The following is a 16701-nucleotide window of genomic DNA, read 5'->3' as shown; positions in this document are numbered from 1 at the left end:
TTGGGAACATTTTTGTTGATTATGCTCCTTAATTTATTTTTCCGTTTTTTCTTTTTCTTCTCCTTCTAAAACTGTTGTTAGATGGACGCTGGGTCTTCTGGATTTATCTCCCACCTCATTCATATACTCTGCCTTTGCCTCTTTGCCTTAGGATGTGAAGTTGTTCTCAACTTTATCTAGGCTACCGGTTGTATTTTTGTTCTACAAACCACTGTCTTAATTTCCAAGAAGCTTCATGGAAAGAATTGCTCCCTTTTCATGGTAGACTATTCTGATTTTTCTTTTTTTCTTTTATCTTAGGAGGAGAGAGAGAGAGGGTGAGAGAGTGTGGAGGGAGGGGCAGGGGGAGAGAGAGAGAGAGAGAATCTTAAGCAGGCTCCATGCTCAGTGTGGAGCCCCATGTGGGGCTCGATCTTACCACTCTGAGATCATGACCTGAGCCGGAATCAAGAGTCAGAAGCTTAACTGACTGAGCCACCCAGGTGCCCCAACTATTCTTGTTAATGAATATACAACCTCTAAAATCTTTGTGAGGATACTAGCTAAAAACTTTGAATCTCGGCTCCCCCCCCCATCTCTCTTTCCTCAGGCATTAGTTGTTCTGTGTGTTCTCGATCTTTCTCTTTTCTGAGGGAACCCAGACCTTCCCCTGCAGACTGCTTCTTTGGAGAACGTTTATCCAGCTGTATTCTGGGGGCAGACGTTTCGGCATTACCAGTTGTTCTGATCGCAGTGCGTGGCACCAATTTGTGTAGCTGCTTGCAACTATCTCATATCTAAAGCCTTCTTTCTTGTCCTGCTTCTCACGGCACTCTCCCTCTCCTTATCCCATGTGCTAGGCAGAATAGTGGCCCCCCAGAGATGTCCGTATCTTAATCTCTGGAACTTCTGAATACACTGCCTCACCTAGCAACAGGGACTTTGCAATGTGATTAACTTAAGTATCTTGAGATGGGGAGAGGATCCTGGGTTATCCAGGTGGCTCAAATAATCACAAAGGTTCTTATAAGAGGTGGGCTGCAAGATCGGAGTTCGAGAAGGAGATACGAAAGCGGGAGCATTGGTGGGGGGTCTTGGCCACAAGCCGGGGAATGCGGGCAGCCTCTAGAAGCTAGCAAGCACACAGAAACAGATTTCCCCCCTAGAATCTCCGGAAGGAGCACAGCTTTTGGTTTCAGCTCCTAGGACCTGTTTCAGACTTCTGAAATTGCTCCCAAAGTGCAAGATAATCGGTGTTGGTTTAAGCCACTTCATTTGTGGTAATTTGCATACTCCAAGTCACGGGAGGGAAAGCTCACCTCCCACACCACGGACTTTTTTCTCCTTGGCATATTCTGGCTGTGGCCTCGTCCATTTACTGATGGGCCAGAACAACCCCGTCGCCTTTGTAATTTCTGGAGGGCTGTAAGCATTTCTGACCGGGCACTGGTCTGCCCCTCTCTATTCCTAGCGCTGCCATGAGATGGTTTTCTTTTCTGTTTCTTTACAGTCACACGGTGGGTTTGAGGAGGAAGAGAAGATATCAGGGTGCTCTTGGAATCAGCTGATGAATCCTCGGGTTTGCGGAATGCTTCCAAAGCCTCATTATTTTAAAGTCACAGCTGTCAAAGATGACCCATCAAAAGGAATTCTTCTGGCTCCCGCTCCGGCTCCCGAAGCCTCACTTTGGTTCAACACAGGCACTTGTGAGACAGCTGGCAGCGATTAGCAGTGCGGGCTCTGTAAATTACGCCAGTGTTTCTTCACTGAGCGATAACTGGAGCGGAGCAGCAGCCCGGCCTCCGGAGCCCCAGGCTCCAAGCCACGGAGCCAGCCGTGCGGTCATCGGATGCGAGCTCCAGCCAGGTACCGCTCGGCTCCGGGCCCCGGGCCGGCCCTGCGGTGAGGAGGAACACTGCTTTTCTGCAGCAAACTTCGGGAAAGTACCAGGAAGCTGCGCAGGCCTGCGTGGGAGCCTGGGCTCTGGAGCGGTGACTGCTGTCTCTTGGTCTGCCCCTGCAGGCACTGACCTTGTTTCCTTGTGAAGGCTCTTTACTTGACTACTGAGTTCAGTTCTCCCATTTCTTCGGGTTCTGCGACTTCCTTGTGCTTCGTGGACAGAAGTCGTGTATCTAGTGGGTTGGCGGCCTTGGCGTTAAGGAGGGAGAAACTTCCATGTTCTCCCTAGCCTGGGCGCAGTCCACAAAACACAGCAGTTGCTTCACCAGCCCTGTCTCAGACTTGGAAGGTAAAATGTCACTTTAAGAATTTTATTGTGTGACTATTTCTGTCACTGGAGAAATCGTAGAAAGCGTCCAGGTTGTGGAAGACAGGCCTGAGTTTAAAACTCAGCTCCGCTTCTCCCTAGCCACGTGATTGTGGGTACATTTCTTAAACCGCCAGAAATCTCACTTTTTTCCCTTTTCGGTTAAAAAGGTGGACAACTTTTATAACATAGCCCTGTTGTGAAGATTAAATGAAATAATGAACATATGGTTGTTAGCACATAAATATTCGCCCCTGGTCTACGTCCGCCGTAAGGGCTAGCGGTGTATTTGTGGGTGCTAACAAGAGCTAATGGTTCTCATATACTTTATGGCATTTATTTTTTTCTGATTATGAACATTAAAATGTAAACTTATGTAGAGAATTTGAAAAAAAAGAAAGACAAAACAACCCAGCAAATATTATAAACAGAACTGTCACTATCAATCTCACCCTCTAGAGAGAACAGCTATTAGCATTTTGGTATTTTTCCCATTGTTTTTTATAAATAATGATAGAGCAGTTGTTCATTTTGCATGTAAAGCTGTAACCTGCTTTTCTCAATTTTACACGGATGCTTATCTTCTCGAGAGAGGGATTTCCTCTCTCAGCAGCTGTGGGTGTCTAGACTAGGTGAGATTTGGTATGAGGAAGATGACATAGGACTGGGGGAGAAGCCAGAGGCAGGAGGCAGCTCGGTCCTGTAAGGGGCAACATTTTAAGGGTGTGAAGTGTGGTGGGTTGCTTTAGCAATCCTGTAACATAATGACGCTTGTGTTTCAAGATGGCATGTTTGGGGGTAGGAGAGGTTTAGTGTAAGGGCTTGCTTGGGCCTGGCTGGACCTCATGCTAGGCAGGCCAAAGACAGCACCCTCATTCCGAGCTGAGAAGTCACCTTCATCAAACTTCGTCCCGTCTGTATCTCCTCCCACACTTTGTAGAGGGTACGTCCTTTTAGATCTGAGTAACGGTGCCGCTGTAAGATGCGTGTATGAAGCCTCAGAGCAGGCATCTGCAGGAGCAGCACGGGAACCCAGCAGGCCACGGGGAATGCCTGCTTATAGAGGCGAAGTCCGGCGTCCCAAAGGCAGTTACTAGAAAACGCCCTTGAGCGACCAGGTTCCCCTCAGGAATCCATAATTAGGGTCAAAGGGCTCTCTGCGGATCTTCTAGAATTCTGTGTACACATATTTTTCTAGGAAAATAAGATTTATAGGGGATGCTGTGCCCTCCTCCCAATTATTAAGAGCTATTGATCTCAAAGAAGGGGCAGAGTGCATATTCTGCAGGCAATTTCCTGGGAAAAATGATTTTTTTATCATTGAGCTTTAGGTAAGGACCAGAGAACAGAGAACCTGAAGTTATGTTCTTTGGCAAGAATCTCCAACGCAAATATTCAATATTGCCAAATAAGGGAAGACTCGTGTGCTTTTATATCAATAATTATGTCTTCCTTCCTTCCTTCCATTCATTTATCTATCCTCTATCTCTTTATATCTAATATCTGTTGAGAGACTGGTTTGGCTTTAGACGGACCTGTAAGTAATATGTCTTTTTATTGCTTTCTTCATCACCTGCATAAAATTGGGATAGCTTTTTACCTCCTAAGGGTTAAATGAGATAACATTTGATGTAAAGTGCCTAGCACAATGCTTAAAATATAGTAAGTTCTCATTAACTGTTTGCAATTCTAATGATACTAATTGTTAACTATAGATATATTATAGATCTCAGGCCATTATATGCTCACAGGAAGCTCCTATACTGTCCCGCTCTCGCTTCCCTTCCTTGGCACTGTGCCATATGTTGGAATACTGACTGTTAATGATTTCTGTCTCCATCCTTGTTTCATTTCTTTAAAAATGAGCTCTTTCCCAGGGTTAATTTGTTAATTGATTGTTTGTATATTAATTACTGATAACACTGAGTTAAAATCTGCCTTTATGGGAGATTTTAAGGGACTAGTTTTGTTGGAGTAACTCTCAGGATAGGCTGTGTTATACTCCATTAACGAATGACGTCAAAATCTTAGTGACTTGAAAGAGGAGAGGTGTTTTTGTTTTTTTTTAATGCTCATGCCACATGTCTCTCATGAAGTGGTTGTAGATTCTGGTTATGTATCTTCACCTTGGTTGGCAAAGCAGCCACCATCTTGAATGGTGCAAGTCACTGTTTTAGTGGAGAAAAAGCTCTCTGGAAGCTCTCCCACTGGCATTTAAATCCTCCAGCCTGGTGATACGCGTGAGACTTTTGATCGCCACTCATTTCCTAGAACCAGTCACTTGACCACACCCAACCATGGGGAGTGGGGGTTAGAAGTACAATCCTACCATGTACCTTAAAGTTTGGAAAACCAGAAATATTTGACGAATTTATCTATGACTAAAAATGTTGGTAATGACAAGATTTTAGGTCAAGTGTGGTAATCAGTTTTAAATATTCAGTCTTATTTGACCTCCTTCAAGTCCTGCTACATGAAGGACCAACTAGCGCAACTTCCACTAAAAAATGTAAATGCTTTGGAGGCCTGTAGAGAGATCCTGGGCTGTTGAAGAAGGAGAAGGGATTGCTTTTCTCCTTTGTTTTTCTTAATCACCTTCAGTTGGGGTGGGTGTGTCAGGACTGGTATTGATATGCTAATAGAAAGTGGTTTTGGGGGCATAATGTTCTCCTTATATGGTGTTTGAAACGGCATAAGGAAGAGCCTCCTTTGCTGATAGACTCTGAAAGGAGAGGGAAATTTTAGCATCTATCTGGGACAATCAAACTCTTTTGAAGGGTAGATGTAGAGAATTTCTTTTTCTTTAGGTGACCAAAAGCCATCCTGTGTGGAGTATGAGGAGGTAGCAATGTATCGAGACATTTTGGGTTAATCTTACCCATATCCTCTGAGGGCTGAGATTTTTCCATTTCGTAAGATACTCCTTTTCATCAATTATCTCTTGAACATTCATAGCTATCATGTGAGTTTGGTAGAGATTTTTTGTTTTAGAGATGATAAGATTGAGGTACATAAAGGAAAAGGGAAAAAAGAACACTCAAGGTATTTATTGAGCACCTGTTGTATACTAGGCACTCTCTGAGACACTTCCATGTATTTCATCTGATTTTAATCTCTCAGTAGCTCTGTAAGTTATGTATTTATTATACTAGTAAGAAAACTGAGGCTCAGAACATTGCAACTGGTTGTGTTTTGACTGCATTAGAACCACGGTTCCCTAATTGCTAGCATCTTCTTGGGCCATGCGATCTCTCTTTTCAGCCTCACTTGGGTTTGTTGGCACTGAAGACATATTCTTGAATTAGGGTTGCCTCTATTCATAGTATTTCTCCTTGACACATTCAATTTGACTAAAATGATTGAAGTAACTTCCATCTTTTTTGGTGACGTTTTTAGTAAAGCATCATAGAGAGGGCTCCGTATCGAGAAGGTTGAAGAGCTGACATTCTAAACATGCCAATGAGGGGTTCAGATTTTCTATGCCAGGGACACCAGAAAAAAATCGTCAGTGAGTCTGGCCTGAAACTCAAACATTGCTACATTCATTGGTCTTCTTTTACCAATTTCAACTGGATTCAATACCCATGACTTAAATAATTTGTCAAAAATTTCCAAGATTCCTATTTATAGATTAACCAGGAGGTGTACTGGATTCAGCACAATGGTGTCAGCAAGACCATTTTTAAAGATCAAGGTGACAAGATTTGTTTACCCAATTTAACACACACACACACACACACACGTGTACACACACAGAGGCCTTAGGACTTTATCTGGAGTTTATTGTTCATTATTCAATAGTCCCTTGGGGTTTCCTAATTTGGCATCTATGCCTTTGATCATTAGCCAGAAACCCCAAAGGTCCAAGACACATAGTAATTTGACATTTTATCGAAGCACAAATTTGAACCACAGAGTTGATGAGAAATATAATTTGTTAATTAAATTAAACACCTAGAAGTGAGGTCAGCCTGAAGCTTAGCATTTGCATCTTAACCTGGCTGTGTTTTGTACTCTTTGCCTCAGCATATAGAAGTAACAGAGCAAATTATATTCTGGAGTAGCAATTGAGAATTGGTGAATTAAATCTAATCCTATTTCTTCTCATATTGTTCAGCAATGGGTATGGAAAAGTATTTAGGACTTTTACTAATACTTATGTTTTAATTCAGGGGTTGGCAAAATATGGCCCATGGGCTGAGTCCAACCCAACACTTGTCTTTGTAAATAAAACTGTATTGGAATGTAACCATTCCTATTTGCTTACAGATTGGCAATGGATACATTCATGCTACAATGGCAGAGTTAAGTGGTTATAACAAAGATCGTATGGCCCTCAAAGCCTAAAATATTTACTATCGGGTGTTTTAAGAAAAAGTTTGCTGACCTCTGTTTTAGTTTTATCTTTTAAATTTTGGGGCTGTTTTATACTGTACTTTATATAGCATATAGTGATAGTACATGTATATAATTTATAAACATATATACACATATTGGAGGTGCATTTAAAAATCATTTACTTATATGCGGGCACGCTCAAGAAAGTTTGGAGACCACAGGTTTTGGGCCTACTATGTAAGGGGCGCTCACGAATGATTGCCTTTGTTGTGGTCAGTGTCATTACAGGCACACAGCTTGTGTTGTGCAGTGTTTGTATTTTTTTTTAAAGATTTTATTTATTTATTCGACAGGATAGAGACAGTCAGCGAGAGAGGGAACACAAGCAGGGGGAGTGGGAGAGGAAGAAGCAGGCTCCCAGCGGAGGAGCCTGATGTGGGGCTCGATCCCAGAACTCCGGGATCAGGCCCTGAGCTGAAGGCAGCCGCTTAATGACTGAGCCACCCAAGCGCCCCAGTGTTTGTATTTTTATTATGCAAATTCTGTGAGAGAAAGAATGAGTACTGTTCTGTGCCACCCTTTCTCTGCCAAACTGAGATGGGAGAGAGGGAGGGGAAAGAGGGAAAAGGAAGGAAAGAAAGAAGAGGCATGCTACCTGCCATCTGCAGTGCCTGCTCAGAGCTGTCGAGTACACCTGTGTTGGGTTCAGAGTCAAGGTCAGCTCTAATCTGATTGCAGTACGTGCTGCCTACATGGTATGATTTGAAGCATTCCTGAAACATTTGAAAGGCTCCTTCCATCTACGAAGAAAGAAGGAAAGAAAAAAAACGACTTCAATTGCTCTTTGTCAAAATCCGAAATTTTCCCACTTAGTCTGCCCCTCAGATGATGGGATTTAAGGCTCTCTTTAAAACACATTCGTAGGCTGATACAGAGGGCCAACACCTTCGGGCATCTGCAGCCATGAGCCCCTTTTGTTAATGAGCTCATTGGATTACTTGGTGCTCACGTGCTTGGTTGAAAAGGAGCTGTGGACCCTGAATGCAAATCCTTCTTTAGTTTTGGTAGGAACAAACCAGCTCAGGATGGCAGAGATGGTCCCGCGGTGTGGTGGCTGGGGGCAGAGAGTCTGATGGGGAAGCCTGTCCCAGGCAGCTCTGATCCCCGGCCCGTCTGCCAGGAAACATGGACGATCACAGGTTGCTTCTCCTGAGCTTGAAGGTTCATTAGTCAGCGAGGTAATAAGGACTATATATTACCAAGGGCTCAAGGCCCACTGAGAATTTCTTCTGTATGTATTCATCTCGGCAGAGCAAAGCCATGCCAAGCTTAAAACTAATCTGCATTAATGAACAGCCTCCTTGATTTCCATTTTTATGATGTGTACGGCATGGAGATTTGTTTCTCCCCTGCTCGCGATGGGGTGGCTGACTGATGAATCACCATCTCCGAGAAGCTTGTCTGTGCACAGTAACATTGCAAATGGGTGCAAATCAAAAAACTTTTATTATTTCATTAAAATGATGACACAGGCTCCTAGTTTCCGAAATTATCTCCTCTCTTCACACGACCAACTGAGGTTTCTGTCTTGTCGTGTGGGTGGGCGTTGAAGGAGTCTCCGTGCTGGGAAGAGGCAGCTACTGGGACGGCTTTGACACGTCCGAACGTGGCTGGGGAAGCCGGAGAGAAGGCTGTCAGAGATGACTGGGAGTGAGATGCAGGTATCTGGAGGGAATTGGCAGGAAGAGCTTGCAACGAGGGCCAGATCCAGAAAGGCTGGGAACAGTGGGGCAGGAGCGTGGGGAGAAAGAGAAGGGGAAAGAAAAGAACACAAAATGCCCATGGATCATTCTTGGCTTTTAAATTTAGGCCTTAAGCCTGTGAGCACAAGATCGCTCCTAAAACGATCCCCCCCCAGCCCCCACCATTATCACCCATCCTGGCGCTGTGGTGATTGCTTTGTGTGTCTGTCTTTATTTTTAATTTTCACAGCGACCTTTTCAGAAAGATGCTGCTGTTCTTTGTATTTCCTTCCTTTTTAAAAAGAGTCGAGATGCAATCCACAAATCATGAAATTCATTCTTTTAAAGTACACATTTCGGTGGTTTAGTATATTCACAGAGTTGTGCAACCATCACTATATGATCCCCGAACACTTTCATCACCCCAAAAGAACCCCTGTAGCTGTTAGCAGTCACTCCTATTCTTTCCTACCCCACAGCCCGTGGTGACCCCTCATCTACTTTGTCTCTATAGATTTGCCTATCCTGGACATCCGTGTAAATGGACTCATCTTTTGACTTTTTGTGACTGACGTCTTTCACTTAGCATAATGTTTTCAAGGTTCATCTGTGTTGTGGCATGTATCAGTACCTCATTCCTTTGTATGGCGGAATAATATTCCATTGTATGAATATATTATATTTTGTTTATGCATTCATCGGTGGGTATTTTGGTTTCCTCCTTCATTTTGGCCATTACAAACTGATATAAACACGACATAAGGGGCACCCGGGTGGCTCGGTCAGTTAAGTGTCTGCCCTCAGCTCAGGTCATGAACCCAGGGTCCTGGGATCGAGCCCCACATCGGGCTCCCTGTTCAGTGGGGACACTGCTTCTCCCTGTATTCCCCCCCACCCCGAGCTTGTGCTCTCTCTTGCTCTGTCTCCCTCTCAAAATAAATAAATAAAATCTTTAATTAAAAAAAAAAAACATGACATAAACATGTGCTGATGTAAACATGAATACACAAGTTTTTGAGCGGACATATGCTTTCAGTTCTCTGGGGTATATACCTAGGAGAGGAATTGCTAGATCGTATGGTTATCCCATGTTTGACTTTTTGTGGAACAGTCAAAATGTTTTCCATAGTGGTTGCACCATTTGACATTTCCACCAGCAGTGTGTGAAAGTTTCAAATTCTTCACATCTTTACCAGCACCTGCTAGTGTCTCTTTTTGATTATGGCCATCCTTGTGGATGTGAGGTGGTACCACGTGGTTTTGACTTGCATTTCCTTAGTAATCAATCATGTTGAGCATCTTTTCAAGTCTTATTGGCCATTTTTATATCTTATTTGAAGGAATGTCTATTCAGATTGTTTGCCCAGTTTTTAATTGGGTTATTGGTTTTTTCATTATGGAGTCAAAATAGTTCTTAATATTTTATGTGTATTAGACCTTTATCAGTTATGTGACTTTCAATTATTTTCTCTCATTCTGTGGGTTGTCTTCTTTTTTTTCCTTTTTTAATTTTTTATTTATTTTATTTATTTATTTTTAAAGATTTTTATTTATTTATTTGACAGAGAGACAGCCGGCGAGAGAGGGAACACAAGCAGGGGGAGTGGGAGAGGAAGAAGCAGGCTCCCAGCATAGGAGCCTGATGTGGGGCTTGATCCCAGAATGCTGGGATCACGCCCTGAGCTGAAGGCAGATGCTTAACCGCTGTGCCACCCAGGCACCCATTTTTCCTTTTGTTAAATACTAAGTATCCTTTGAGCAAAGAAGTTCTTAATTTTTGTGATGTCAATTTATTGTTTTCTTTTGTTACTTGTGCTTTTGGTGTCATGTCTGAGAAACACTGTCTAATCGGAGGTCACAAAGATGTGGTCCTATGCTTTCTCGTAACTGTTTAGTATTTTAGCTCTTACATTTAGACCTTTGATCCATTTGGTATATTTTTAATATGGTGTGTATATAATTTTTGTATATGCTGTTAGGTAGGGGTCCAATTTTATTCTCTTGCATGTGGATATTCAGTAGTTTTAGCCCTGTTTGTTGATAAGACTTCTTTCTAATTGAATTGTCTTAGCACTTTGTTGAAAATCAGTTGACCATAAATGTATTTATTTCTGGCTTCTGAATTCAATTCCATTTATTTATCTATCATTATGTCAGCATCAAGCAGTGTACTTTTTTCCCAAAGTTTTGAAACTGGGAGGTTTGGGTCCTCCAAATTTGTTCTTTTTCAAGATTGTTTTGGCTATCCTGAGTCCCTTGGATTTCTACATAAATTTTAAGATCAGCTTGTCAATTTCTTCATAAACAGCTGAGATTTTGATAGGGATTGTGTCGAATCTGCAAATCAACTTGGGGAGTATTGCTATTTTAGTAATATTGTCTTTCACTCTATGAATATTGGATGTATTTCCACTCATTTAGGCGTTCCTTAATTTTTCTCAATTATATTTTGTAGTTTTCCAGTGCAAAAGTGTTGCACTTTTTGGTTAGATTTCATTTTTAAGTATTTTATTCTTTTTGATGTTATTAGAAATAGAAATAGTTTTTAAATTTTATCTTTGGATTGTTCATTGCTCGTGGATGGAAATACAGTTGATTTCTGTACATTGATCTTGTGTCCTGTATTCTTGCTGAACTAATTTCTTAGCTCTAGTAGTCTTGTTATTTTGTGCACTTCATAGAATTTTCTATGTGCAGTATCATGTCACCTCCAAAAAAGAGGTAGTTTTCCTGTCTTTGTATCTATTTCTTGCCTAATAGTCTTCACTAGAACTCCAGTATGATGTTGAATAGAAATGGTGAAAATCGACATCCTTGTCATTTTCACCAACACCTTTTAGCTTTTTGCTTTGGCACCTTGTCAGAGTGTGTCACGAATATTATATATATACATATATATATATGATTGCTATATATTACATATTATGTACATGAGATGATATAATTATATACTTTACATATATTTGTAATATTTGTACTGCTGACTCCACAGAGCTCTACTTACTTGGACAACAATGTTTTTCTGGGAAAATATGCTTAAATTTCTTACTAATAATGAATAAGAATTTCCTCTAGCTCCAAGTTGCTGATGATAAGGCTCGTGGCTTAGGGCTGGGATTTAGGAATGGAAAGACTGGAGAGTGGGTTTATTTTTATCTCTCACACACACACACAGTCAGACATGGCTTTGGCATTTAGTTGCATTCTATCACTAATTTATATATATTATACATATATATAAAAATAGATTATATATAGTATTTAAATATATAGCATATAAATTGTATATATAGATTAGTGATAGAATGCAACTAAGTGCATTTTATATGTATGTAATATATATAATATGTAATTCGTATATATACCAAATCATCTGCTTCTCAGTTAATACCCTCTTCCTGTTGTTGCCCCATAGAGTCAGCTCTGAAACATGCAGGTTTCACCAGACCTGGAGGAAACTGTAAGGCATTGTACTCTGACTTAAGAAAATGTATGAGAAAACTATAACTGAGGCTTTTGGACCATATAATTGGTCATCAAACTGGCACAGTTCTGAGAGTGATAGGGGAGGTTAGTGGAGCTGGTGGAGGAAAACAGACATAAGTTCAGGCTACTTACAAAGGAAGAATAAAATATGTTTTTAAATATCTATTTAACAATTTGATTTGAGCACCAGATGTCATACATGTATGGCACGTGTTTTATCATACGAAGCGCCATTGTTTGATGAAATGGGAGTCTAGAATGACATTCTAGCTTGTATATTCTGAGGAAGAGCTTCCAGGAGTGGTTCAAGGTGCCCCCTTGCAAAATGGCCTTAGAGGTACGTGTGTTTCTCGAGCAATGTGATTCACTGATTTGGATTCTCAGTACAGTACTCAGTGATGTGCCGAGGTTTTTTTTTGTTTTGTTTTTTGTTTTCTTAAGGAAACGTCCTGTCTGGGCCTAAGGTTCACGCTGTGTGCAGGTCTCTGCTAAAGCAGATTGTTTTTCTGGACTAGCTCATAAGCCAGGATTTCTTTTTTTCTCCAGGATTATAAACTTCAAGAAATGAATAATGATTTGGCCTCCTGCATGTCTGGAGTCTGAAACTGACAGCTCTCATTTAACCATCTGCAGAGATCACAGGCACCGTGCAATCCACCAACGTGAGGGATTCCAAATATTCCAAATATTCATTAGAAAGTAAGCTGTTTGGCACTATTTATTTTCTCAAAAACAGTGATAATTAGGTTCCCAGGCTTGCCAACAGAGCTCTTTAAACGCCAAAAGTGCTGTATTATTGAGCCCACAGAACTCTGCTAGCCCCATTTGGACAACAAAGTTTTTTTGTGAAAATGTGAGCAAGGGTTTCCTCTAGTTCCAAGCTGCTGATGAGAGAGCTCATGTTTTGGGGCTGGGGTCTCAGGAAGGCAGGGCAGTGGGGTTTGGCGTGCTGTGTTAATTTTTCTACTACCACGGTAGCAACTTACCCCAAACATAGTGGCTTCAAGCTACCCAAATTTACTATCTTACATTTCCGGAAGTCAGAAGTCCTACATGGGTCTCACTGGGCTCAAATCAGGGTGCCCACAGGCCTGCGTTCCTTTTTGAAGCTCTAGGGGAGAATCTATGTCTTTGCCTTCTCCAGCTCTTTCTAGAAGCCACCCCCGTTTCTTGGCTCATAGTCTCCTCCTCCATTTTCAAATCCAGCAATAGCACCCGAAGTCCTTCCTGTGCTGCCGTCTCTCTGGGCCCCTTACTTGTGCCTCCCTCTTCTCCTCCTAAGGACCTTTGTGATGACATTGGACCTGCTTGGATAATTCAGGTTCATCATCCTGTTTCAAGGTCAGCTGAAGAGTGACCTTACTTCCATTTGAAATTTTAATTCCCCTTTGCCATGTAATCTAACATATTCACAGGCTGCAGGGATAAGGACATGGACACCTTTGAGGGGCCGTTATCTCTCCACAGGTAAGTAGAGACAAGGGTCCTGTCTGAGTATTGGATTCTATTAGTGGCTCAATGTTCTCAATGTTTTGGAACTCTATGTAGAACCATCCCTAGCTTTTAATTCTTTCTGGGTGTTATTGCTTTATTGCCTTTCACCCAATGTAATCATTTTCCAATAAATTAATAACTATGGAAGTCCAGCTTTTGGAAAGAGTAAACATTATTGTGCATTAAAGTGACCTAGGCAGGCTCATGGAGGGGGCTGGCCTTAAGGAAGAATGATGAGTATGTGGGAGAGTTTTCCAGAGGGGTATCTTGGGACAATTAGTTAGGAATGATTAGGGTTAGGTGATGAGAAGACAGCAGGTGATGTCTCTCTTGCCATGTACAGGAGATGATTCTGGATGCTCTTGAGTTCCAGCCTGACTGTTGTGGATTTAATGTGTAAACTTGCTGGCATGACAGAGAAAATTCATCCTGAAGAGCCTCAGATTATGCTGTGTTCTGGCCAGCCTAATCCTGCCTGGGAAGAGAAACTGCGAGGCCCTGATACTGCTCTGTGCCTCGGATATGGAATAGAAATGCATTATGAATTTTTAGCTTCACAAAGAGTCTGCTTTGTAAGCCACCCTGAGGCCTGTCCTCTTTGCAGCATGTCATTCAAAGAAATTCTGGTCCAACATATAATAATACTTGAAAAGCAATTAAGTCTTGACTTCAGTCTTGAGAAAATGCCAGAGAAGGATTACCTTCAATGCACAGTGCCAAATTTTCAAAGCCCCGTTCCTTTTCCTTCTCTTTCTCTGACTTCCGTACAGAGACTGGTTCTCCCTCCCCCGCTTCAGCTCAGAGGACTCTTTCAGGTCACGCGGACTTGTCTGGCTCCTTGTCTTTCTCGCTGTCTTTCCTGTGTCTCTTCAGTTTGTTGAAAATCCAGCTAGACTCTCGCTTCTTGATCCAAGAAAGCAAAGCCAGGTTCTCCTTAGTGGGGGGCAAGGGGACAGGCTGGTGATACTCATCCATTAATATATTTTTCCTGCCACATTTAGTTCTTTCAATCGGAGAGAGCAGGGAGGCTGGGGCTGGTGGGTATGCAGGGCCATCGGCAGGGCCGTCCCCAGGCGGCGGTGGCCTTCTTGGGCTAATGGAATCAGTGTTGTGAAGCAGGGAGGCTCCGTAGGAGCAGAACGAAGGCATCACGGATGGGACTGCAGGAAGAAACAGACCCTTGCTGGGGTTTCATTTAAAAGGATGCATTTTACAAATATTGGATTTTAGCTCACTCAAGAAACAATTAAACTCCAGCTCTGGTTGTCCATATTAAATTATAACAGTGGTAAGGCAAATGAAGAGGTACTTAGCAGATTTAAGTAAAGAATTAACAGAACAGAAATTCGTAGCGTGAAATGAGGGCTGCGTCGATCTAATATAATGGCGCATTACCCACAGCACCAAAACAGATACAGTAGGCATAGCTCTTCTCTTCCTTGTGGCACCTGATGGCTGGAGGTCTTAAAGAACTTTGCAAATTACCCTTCTAAATTAATTAAATCTCTGCCTGGAAGTAGGGGGAAGAAGGAGAAGCCGTCTGTAAAATAAAATGCAGACTCTCGCTTTCTCTGTCCCTTTCTAATGCTGGCATGAGTGTTTCTCTCTGCCCCAGTGTGCATTTTTGTGGGGCCGACAGGTGACCTCTAAACTTTGGGACTATAGTGAATCTTACCTGATGGAGTCTTGTTCATCAGCCCTTCTAGAAGTGATTTTGCCTCTTCTGACCTGATGAAATGTTTCATACACAGAAGTAAATACTAAATACCTTGTGTTATTATTAATGGCCTGAGTTACCCCAATCAGACTTCCTATCTTTTTGGGAATATGGACCATGTCTTACAAATCTATTTTTCCCCCCTGCAGCACCCAGCACCACATTTCATGCACAGCTGGTACCAGGCAGAATATCAAAAATATTTAATGACTACTACAATTGGGGCACCGACCATTCTGAGCAGATGTTGGGGGACTGACACCCAGTATAGCCGTGCCCCATGAACTCGCTGACTGTCAGCCCTGTGGGTACAGAGTTGTTCATAAGCTCATAAAGGCAACCCAGGCTATGACCAATTTCTTCTTCTGGAGCAGAGAGTGTTGCCCATGTGATTAATGTGGTTGGAATTGTGTAGCACCTTGATTTTTTAAGCAGACAAACATTTTAAACTAACTTCCTGAAATTATACTGAGGCTTGCAAATTGCATTTAAGTATCACACTTAATTATAACGATATGGTGGCACAAATAATGACCATGCCATGCATTTTTTATGGTTCTTTATACATGTTTAAAAGGATGTTCCCATCCATGATGTTATTTTATTTTCTTAGCAACTCTGAGATAAATAGACAGATATTGGAATTCTCAAAATGCAGAGGAAGAAACTGATCCTCAGAAGATTGTATCTTGCATATTGCATCATGAACATACAAACACATGTCCCTATGTGCACGCGTGCGCGCACACACACACACACACGCACACACACACGGACCTGTATATAGAAGAGATGCCTCTGTTCAGGAAGCAGGCCAGAGAGCTAAAAACTCAATGTAACACATTGAAAATTTTGAGGATGGACAAAAACATTAAGCCCCATCTCAGGTTGATGGAGCTTCTCACTAAAGGTATACTGAGAACAGAATTTTTGAGAAACTCAAGGCTAAAACAATTTCAGGACTTTGGGATATGTATTTATACTTAGATAACTGGTTGAAACTTCTCAGTCTAGTGCAAGGTGCCATATCCTGGGATCCAATGATAAACTTTGAAAAAGGTCTTCAAATACCCTGAAAATATATACAGTACTCTGTGTGTTTGTGTAAATGTACACTTACCTGGGGACTGGGTCCACAGTTTCCATTGCATTTGCAAAGAATCAGTCATCCGCAGTAGTTTACTAATCACTGCTTCAGGGAATCTCAGTTCATCGCCTGAAATGAAGAATAGAGTAGCATCAAATACGGGTTAGGTAATCCTCATGTGCACTCATAGTGACATATGACTTTAAGTATTTCGTTAACCTATACAGTTCTTAAGACTTAAGAATGTATTTATCTTTTATTCCAAATCTTCTTTTTCATGTTACTTTTCTATTTCTACCATTTCTTGCATCCTCCACCTTCTTTTCTCAAAGTCTTAATTTTACAATGTTCGTTACCTCCAGGCTGTCTTCTTACTACGTAGGCTATCTGGACAGCTTGAGTGACCTCGCTAGAGAAAAACCAGATGCTTCTACCACAAGCATCTTCCAGGGAAAATACATCACTTGGACTCTCTGATTCTCACCCGGGCTTTCCTATCCATATTGTGCCCAAGAATAGAATGGGCTGCACGTTTCTTTCCGTATTACCCAACTCATTAATTTTCTGATCAAGAGTAACTGCTACCAAATGA

The sequence above is a fragment of the Ursus arctos genome, unplaced genomic scaffold (assembly GCF_023065955.2).
Source record: "Ursus arctos isolate Adak ecotype North America unplaced genomic scaffold, UrsArc2.0 scaffold_1, whole genome shotgun sequence".
Lineage (NCBI taxonomy): Eukaryota > Metazoa > Chordata > Mammalia > Carnivora > Ursidae > Ursus > Ursus arctos.
Note: the sequence above shows the minus strand (reverse complement) of the source record.